Source organism: Dendrobium catenatum, unplaced genomic scaffold, assembly GCF_001605985.2.
Source record: "Dendrobium catenatum unplaced genomic scaffold, ASM160598v2 fragScaff_scaffold_1638, whole genome shotgun sequence".
Classification (NCBI taxonomy): Eukaryota; Viridiplantae; Streptophyta; class Magnoliopsida; order Asparagales; family Orchidaceae; genus Dendrobium; species Dendrobium catenatum.
Genome location: NW_021320100.1, coordinates 2,116,557 through 2,126,563, shown reverse-complemented (window position 1 = coordinate 2,126,563; position 10,007 = coordinate 2,116,557).

Sequence of the window (10,007 nt, the reverse complement as noted above, 5' to 3'; positions counted from 1 at the left end):
GAGTGAATTGGAGCCTGGGTAAGAGTACCAGGTCTTGATCGCCACTACGATATTTAAATTCTAACTATTACATATAAAGTAATAATGTCAAATACATAATAATGACAAATAAATAAATGTATATTGATTACTACATATTCATTCATAATTAATTATATATTTCTTTATCTCGTAAAGTCCGATTTGGACATTTTTAGGGTCACTATAATCATTTTTCGATGTTTCGAGCTGAAATTTGACACTTTTGAAACTTAAAAGAGTATGAATGATAAGTTTTAAGCTATTTGAAAAATTTTAGAGTAAATATTTTTTATATTTTATTTTGCTTCGATTAACACTCTGACTTCGGAGAATGCTAAATCATAGATATATTTTTGGACTCTACGAGATTCAACGTCCAAAAATATGGGGCAACTGATACGTTACAATAAAATCATCTTGATCGTGCACGAATCTCGAGGCGTATTCAAGTTGGAAACTTTAAAAATTAATGTTGGGACCATCTAAATTCAAGTTTAAGCAAACTTATAGTCCAACTGAACGCCTTGAAGAGATGAACCCAACAACACCAAAATCAGTCCAATCCGAGCCTAAATGGGTCCAATTCAAGAGTCTAAAGCATATTTGGAAGGTTCAATGTATTATTTGGATGATAAAATGATATCCAAAAATGGCATGCTTCTAGTCAAATCGAGCGACTCGGCGAAACAAATCCAACGAGTCCAAAATCTTTGAATTTTGACATTGTTAAGGCACTTAAATAGTTAAAAAATGTTTTATGATAAGGGGAATCAATACAGGTCATTCGATGGAGCACTCCGAACCTGCCCCGAATTTTCTCTATATTTAAAAAGTGTGTCATTTATGAAAATCTATAAATAAACTCTCACTCTTTACATGTGAACCTTTGGATGGATATTGGAGAGAGCTTTAAGGCTTTAAAAGCTTTGGCATCACTACCGGCAAACCCCCATCGATTGTCACTGGACCATCACCTGATTGTCAATCACCGTCGGACTTTCGTCTGATCATTATCGAACCATCACTAGGCCGCCAATAGCCAACGAACTTTGACCCGACAGTCGACCATTATCGGAGTTCCGCCCCACCATCCTCAGATCACCGCGTGACAACCGCCCACCGCCAGACTTCCACCTTGCCGCCCACCGCCACATGACTTCTGCCCGACCATCGTCGGACCACCTCCTTATGCACCGAACATCGTTAGACTTCCACTCAGTTGCCAACCATCGTTGGACTTCTACCTGACCATCGTCAGACCACCGCCTGGCCACCGATCATAGCCGCATTTTCAACCGGCCATCGAATGTCGTCAAACTTAGGCCCGACCAACATTGTACTTCAACCCAATTGCTGACCATTGCTGGATTTTCGCTCGACGATCCCTCAAAACACTATCGCCCGCCAACTACGGTCCTCCTCTGATCTCTATTGCGTGCCAATTACGGTCAATTCAATAATCGTCGCCCACCGACTACGATCCCCCTATCATTTGTCGACTACATTACCTCAAACCATAGTCATATGTCGAATATTATTCCTTCGACCACCTTGCCGGTTGACTACGGTCCCTCTAACCACCATCACCCGTCGACTACGGTTCCTTTGACCACTGTTGCCTGCTGACTACGATCCTTCCAACCAATGTCTCTCGTCGATTACAATCCCTTCGATGGCTATCGTCGTTGACTACGATCCCATTCGACCACTGCTGCCCGTTGACTACAGTCCCTCCGACCACCGTCGTATGCTGACTACAGTCCCTCTAACCTTCATCGTCCACTGAATATGCTCCCTCTAGCCACTATCACTCGTCGACTATGGTCACTCCGACCACCGTCGCTTGTTGACTATGATTCCTCTGACCACCTTCACCCATTGAATCCACTCGCCTATTGACTACGCTCCCTTCAACCATCGTCGCCCGCTGACTATGGTCCCTCCGACCACCGTAGCCCTCCCGACTATAGTGCTTTTGATCTCCATAACCCAAACACAGTCCTACCAACTAAATGAACAGACCAATAGCTCCCTTATCATTGGATTCTTCCAACCTAGCTATGTAATGTGCTCTATATTATACATTGAGCCAATGCCTCCTCCCCGGAAGGGCACCATTTGTAATAAACTAAAAACACTACTGAAATCATTTTAATTGAGCCAGACCCCATAGTTTTCTCCCTCTTAGGTTTTTCCATGTAAAAATATTGTTGTCTCTTATGACTCACACACATTTCTCTCTTTATCTGTATGTGTGTTGTATCTTTGTTCAAAGCTAAGATATTATGCTCTTTATCTCTCTACCGTCATGAATGTTTCAATTCACAACAATATTCAAGATGGTGGTTTACGATCTTTAGGGTTCTCTCTTGTGGTGGCTAATAGTGATAGTTATTATTAAAAATATATAAAATATTTTAATAACTATTTTGAATGCTTTTAAAAATAATTTAATTTATTCAAAAAAAATTAAAAATATATAAATATACATGAAATAAATATGCCTTTGAAATAAAATAAAATAATAAAAATGAATCCAAACAAGTTCTATGTTAATTAAAAGTTGTTGGCGTTTTATTGTAATAATTAGATTAGGATTAGTTAAATAATTAATTATAATGTTTTGTGGTTTATATAATAAATGTTAGTAGAAATTAATTAATTTGAAGTTTAACAAAGATCTGCATGTTTTTACACTTTTTTTGCTTATAATAAATAAGTATAAGATAATAAACTACTTTTTTTTCTCTCTTTTTTTTTTAAATAAGATAACAAACTACTTGATTGATTAACTGAATATTAATTACAAATTTAGACTAATTAGGATTTGGTAAGATTTTATTAGTATTAAATTAATATTTAAAAATAACATATTTTTAAAAATAAAATAATAATAATAATAATAGAAAATAATTAATAAGTCATTTAAGCTAACAAATTTTGATTAAGATTTCATTTAAATTTTATTAATATTAGCTATATACATTAAACTTGAATTGGTTATAAAATAAATAGACTTAATCATGATATTTACAAATATATTAATTATATTTATTCTTTTTAATGTCAATATATTTTCATCAAAAGATTTTTTTATATTAAGTTTATTAAATAAATAAATAACAAGCAAAAATAACATTTATATACAAACATAACTTTTTATTGCACCCATCGTTGTTTAGTTTGGTTGGTGGGCGAGTACGGTTGGGAACTTCTTAACCCATGCTTGATTTCCCTCGAGTGGTAGCGCTTCTCAAGTGGGGCCCAATCAAGTGCGGGCCATGAGGTTTCTAGGGCGGGCGCCTCTTCTAGGTCAGCTAAGGATTAGTCACGCCGTCAAATGCTCTTCCGAGGGTTGCAACAAATGGATATCAGTTCTTAAAAAAAAGTTTATCTTGCAATTTAAAACCACCAATAAAATGCAATATATTCTTATGTTTGATATGACCAAATTAGTTTTAAATGCTACAAAAGTAAGTCATAATATATTTTATAATATAAATTAAAATGAATTATCTCAATTTATTGATTGGATATTAAGACTAAAAAATCAATTGAAATTTATTAATTGGATATTAATATTATGTGACTAACTTGGTCCTTTTTGCGTTTTGCCCCCTCACTTCTATGGAAAGTACATGGCGCTGGTACAATCGTAATTTAGGGTCAAAGCGGTGGGTAGAGACGCCAAATAGAAATATCGGAATGAGGCGTCACGGATGCCACGTGATGCTCGTACGGGTTCGACGGCGGGTATAGCGGAAAGCGACCCACGCCCGCATAGAATGATTAGTCTTTAAATTATAATTAAGATTATAAATTAGATTAATTAAATAAGCCTAATTATATTACGCCGACGTGGCGTTATTGTCGGCGGAGGCGGGCCCACACCTCCCATGTGACGGTGATTCCATGCGTAAATAAATAATTAAGAAGAGGAGTAGTGTTAGTATAGTAATAATAATAAAAAATACGTTAATGTTTATTTTATAGAATTTTTTTAGAGATGTTAGTGCGGGGAGCTCGGGTTTTACGGATGTGGGCCCATTGTTTGACTTTTTGATGACGTGGAAAAACGAACGGCAGCGATCCATTGCGGAAGGCGACGGAGGCCGTATGCTCACCTCGGTTACGGGTGCGCGTGCACGTCTTGTCTTTGTGCGGGCGGTGGGGACCACGAGCTATTTTTTTAATTGAATAAAATCAGATTATCATTTCCAAAAAAAAAATAAAAAATCAGAGCATCTGAGGCCGTCAGTTCCTGTAAAGCCAGAGAGAGAGAGAGTAAAAATTAATCTGTGTGAAGTTCAACCCCGCATGAATATCTAGAAAAATTATTAGGTGCGGAATTTGCATCATTCGCATAAATATGAGTAACTAGCGGTATCCAGCGGTACTGAATGCCGGTACCTAGCGCGAAATAAGGCTTGTGCGGACGGTTCTCCCCGTCCGCACTCCGCACCTAATAATCTCTCGAATATCTAAGACCTGGTATCATGGTATTGGGGCTCAGTAGTGTTTAGTATTGTGGCTCGATATCGCTGACGTGACTCATTTTGATTGGTATCTGAATGTTGAACTGTGTTCGATATTTGCACAGAATAATCTTTCTAGAGAAAGAGGTGTATTTTCTCCACTGTATAGTTGGATAAATTATTCAGCGGGGAGTATCAATAGAAAGAATAATTTGAATATGTGAATGTACATACTATACTATGTGTACCAAATCAATGTATATAATATGTATACTTATTATCGGGACAGTTCTTGCCCTGTGTAAACATAAAATAATTTTTATAATTGAACAGGTATTATATATTAGACATTCAATATTAATTTAATATTAATCATTAATGTTATATACAAATAGTATTAGTAATCATTTTATGTTTTAAGATAGAAAACTAAAATTATAAAAAAATTAAGGGGTATAACTAAATATTAATAATTCTCATGAGATATTACCATTAAAAACTTATATGTTAAACAATCAGTGATAAATATAATACATGTATCCTTTATACTTTGTATAAAATTAGATTGCACTTTATTTTGATGATGGATCATTTATTTAGTCGGAATTTATTTATCTTCTCACATTTTTCATCATATTCGGGTCAAATAAAGGAGATTATTTTATGCGGATATCGAACAGTCCGGAACCAATCAGAACATGTCACGTCATCCGGAACCGAGCGATATCGAGTACTAGTACCGAACAAAAAAATAACGTGGCACGTTCCAGCTGGTCTCCAAATGTCGTACGGTGTCCGCACATAATAATTTTTCCAAACAAAGAGTACCATTTAACATTGATCCCCTTTCCGAGTCAATTCATCCATTTAGCAAAGAAGAAGAGTACACGACCAATGGGAATTTCATCGTCTTTAAAGGGACTCAATTCTCCATGTATTAAAATCAAAGAACTTCGCAAAATATAACACGTGTCACTTACAAACAATTTGTCGTGCGAAAATATATAAAACCTCAAGTACACACAAAATAAAACTCCTTTAATTTTTTATATTACTTAGCACAATATAATGCTAAACAAGAATATAGTTACTTCTAGGACAATATATAATATAATGCTTATATAAGATATATCCCTAATTTAATGCACATAATTCTAGCCATACAATATGGCTAGCCAATCATTATATTACTCTGCTTGGTGATATAAAAAATGCAAACATAACTACATAACTCTAAGGTGTCTATCATAACATTTAATATGTGCTTAGTTGGTGTGGGTGACCATCTAATTAAGATTTGATGTTCAACTTATATGTGAGAATGAGACAGCTTAAAATTATTTTTAGGGGCTGATTTTAATTTAATTTATTAATGATTAAAAAGAAATATTGTTATGATTTTGAATTTTATCATTAAGTGTTATAAAAATCTCAAACTTACGATCAAATTGAATGACTCAGTAAGATGAACCTAGCGACACTAAAATTAATCCAATCTTAGCCCATATCAGCCCAAATGGGCTAAAATCAAGCGCTTAAAGTAAATTGCGAGGCTTTAGAGAGCGTTAATTGGGTGACCAAATGATATTAAAATATAACATGCTTATAGTCAAATAGAGTGGCTCGACGAGATGAATCAGACGAGCCTAAGATCACTTAATTCTAATATCATTATGACAATTAAATGCTAAATGAATGCTCTATAATTGAATGAATCAAGAAGGGCAGTCCAATACGCACTTCAAATTTGCTCTAGATCTTATTCATATTTTACATAGCATGTCACACCCAAAATTTATAAATAGATCATCACTCTCTACATGAGGGGGACTTTTGACAAGAGATTAGAGAGAGCTTTGAGGCATATAGAGCTCCACTGCAGGCAGAATTCTGTAGGCTAGCTGCCACTTGACCTCCTTCCATTTACCTGATCCCCATCGAACCTCTGCCCGATCGCCACCCGACCGCCAACCGTGAGCCGTCGTACTACTACCCAAGTACTGATAGCCACCGGACTACCACATGGTCGCTAATAGCTACCAGACCTTTGCCCGGCCGTTGAAGGTTGTCGGACTATCGCCTGGCCATAGACTTTTGTCAGACCTTCATCTGGAAGCAGACCTCCGCATGATCTCCAATGCCGCAAAACTATTGCCTGACCAGCGACCTCCATCAAACATTTGCCCGACCGTCGACCTCCATTAGACCACCGCCATGCCGTTGACTTAAAGCTTGCATGAAAATTTAGATTTTCTTAGAGAATGATAATCAATTACAAATTTTAGAATATTTACATGTTCTAAAGTTTGCTTGTTTCATGCACATCAAAATTTTCCAAGGAATTATCACACATTATCATAAAATATACTGAAAATAAATTTCATAAAATTTTAACTATATATAATATTGTTAGATGTTTTCTTCTTTTTGCGTGATTGAAAACTTTATTGTCAACTTTTAATAAATGAATAACATATTATACAGTTATTTTTTGTTCATTCAAAATTTTAGCCAAAAAACTATTTTCATAAAATTTTAAAACCAGGAATAAAAAAAATTCAAAGTGTGGATAAAATATACTTAATATTCTTAATTATATCCCATTTAACTTTTCTCTTAATTTTTAAATTAAGAGAAGCCACAAATAAAATTTAAAATGAAATATTTTGCATTGAAAAGTAAATTTTTAATCATTAAAGCCCACAACTTTAGAAGTATTTACATGATCTTTCACATTGGTCCAACCCATGTGCAATGAACACTAATCATGTACAACATTGATGATTAAATTTCACATAAATTTAAATTCATTTATATGATTTTGGACATAGGAAATATTGTTAGAACATCACATCACCATTGTTGGGCTTGCAAAGTTGGAGCCTGAAGGCCAGTGGACATGCAATGCCCCTACTCTTTTATTTCAGCTGAGTTACCCTATTTCATCTAGGGCATTATCATTTTCCTTGGGAGGAACATTATATTTTTGTGTGTCAATAAATGATCTAGCTCGACAACTTGATCTAAAAAATTTGGGTTCGGGTTGACCCATTTAATAAAGGTGCCGAGTTCGAATATTTTTTTTTCTAAATTCTTTTGCTTGGTAGCATAATCTTTTTATTTTTGATTAATTAACAGAAACTCTATAGTTAACAAGTTATAATTTTTTTTTAATAATAAATGAGTTATTATATCAGGCTTGAGACATTCAGGATGTTGGCTGATTGAGTTCGGATCCACTTTTTTGACTCGTTTATTAAATGAGTTAGGTTAAGGTTGATTTGATTTAGGTTAGGTCAATTTTTGATGTACGCAAACATAACTAGTTAACACACCCATATATATAAGTTATAAGATACATATTTAAAATAGACAAATAATTTATAGAAATGATAAGATATTGTTATAAAATTTATTTGAGAGTTATTTAATTTGTAAAACAAAATAACATTTAAATTAATTATTTGTCTTAAAAATTAAATTTACTTGTTCTATAATTTGGATAAAATATTCACCTATTTTAAATATGTCTTTATTTTTTATTAGGAGTTTTTTTTTTTTGGAAAATAATGGTTCATTTTTTCCCCACTTTCATGGAGCCACTTTATATCTATCTTTTCCTCCAAGCAAATGATTAGGGATAATTTGGAATGTTGACCATAGGATCTTGTTGATGATGTGTCTAGCTTTGATTTGACTATATTGAGGTTTCATTTTATTATATTTTTTATTTTAGATTTTTTTTTTCTTAAAACTTTTGAAAACCAATTTTGATTTATAAAGATAAATTACTTGGAGCTCTCAAGTAAGGCCTATGCCCTACAAGAACTCAAGGAAGAAAAAAAGTTTTGTTGCATAACTTGAGTTTTATATAGGATCCTAACATTCGTCCATTTGTCTAAACTAAATAACCACGAATTTTATAAAAGATGTTTGAATAACAACAAGATAAACAACCACCTGCTGCATTCAACTCATTTGGATAATATTTTAATGATCTTGGAGGATCCAAGACTGATATTCTACATTATTAGATTATCAATATTAGTTATTGTTTGTTTCAATTATCATTAAGTATTTTTATTGTCATTGTTTGTTATGTATTTATTTTTTAAATTTTTGTTTATCATTTTATTATCATAGTGTGCAAGTACTTTGTGATTTTTTATTATTTTATCCTTTAAATCTATATGTGAATTTTATCCTAATTTATATATTAATGTTGCATTTTAATTATGCTATTGCATTTTAAATTATTTAAAATGAAAAATCTAATTTAAATAAATTAATCACATAAAAAAAATTAAACATATTAAAATTAGCTAATCAATAACATAAGTTAAACTAATATATTTGGGATCTAAATGTTAAAATTTAATAATTTTAAGAAAATTTTATAATTAAAAAAACACGTGTTTCTAAATAGTGCAACTTTAATATTGACGTATGTTTTCATTTGCCGGTTAGGCTGACGTTCATTAAAGCTACAAATGGACGAATGGTGTTCAATTGAAGATGTCCTTAGAGTTGATGAAGATGCTTCAACAGTTTAAAAAAAAAAAAACCCTTAAAGACTTTTAGGTGACCAAAAAGTCCTTTCTGAGTATTAGTTGAGGTATTTATAGGCAATGAGAGTTAGGTGCTGAACTGGCTGTCATTTAAGTTAATGCCGGAAATCTGGCTGACTGCAATGTTAGAGTAATGATCGTGAATGCAAAGAGGATTTCTATTGTGCGTGCATCATGGATCAATGCAGGCTATACACTACTTTTAGATTGTCATCACCCAACCCTCGCAACCAACAATATTCATTGGTTTGTCACTGTCACACCATTATCATTGACTGCCAAAATTGGGTTATGAGTCGGGTTCGTGTGAGAGTTAGGTGCTGAACTGGCTGTCATTTAAGTTAATGCCGGAAATCTGGCTGACTGCAATGTTAGAGTAATGATCGTGAATGCAAAGAGGATTTCTATTGTGCGTGCATTATTGACTTTCAAATTTGGTTGCTTTCACAGCTTCAATTCCTGCAATGTGGCTATGAGGTCTCAAATATAAATAATGGTCCAAGTATTGTGTTTATTTTTAGCATGTCATCAAAAAAATTATTCAATAGAGAACAAATATCAATGCATATTAGAATTAAAAAATTTCAAAATTAAATTTGAGACAATTTAGACTTTGATATTACTAAACTTATAATTGAACTGAATGGCTCAATGAGATGAACATAACAACATCAAATATGCTCTAATCAGTGTATAAATTACCCCATATCAAGAATTTGAAGTATAGTTGAAACTTTCATGACATTAGTTAAAGTATCAAATGATATCTGAATCAAGCATGTTTCTAGTCAAATTTAGGATCATAATGAGACGAATCCAATGAGCCAAAAATCAATTAATTTTGACATAATTAAAGCACCAAAACATTTGAAAAATATCTTATGATAAAGGGAATTGCTCTGGGTTATTCGAATGCTACTAAAAAACACTATAAATGTATACC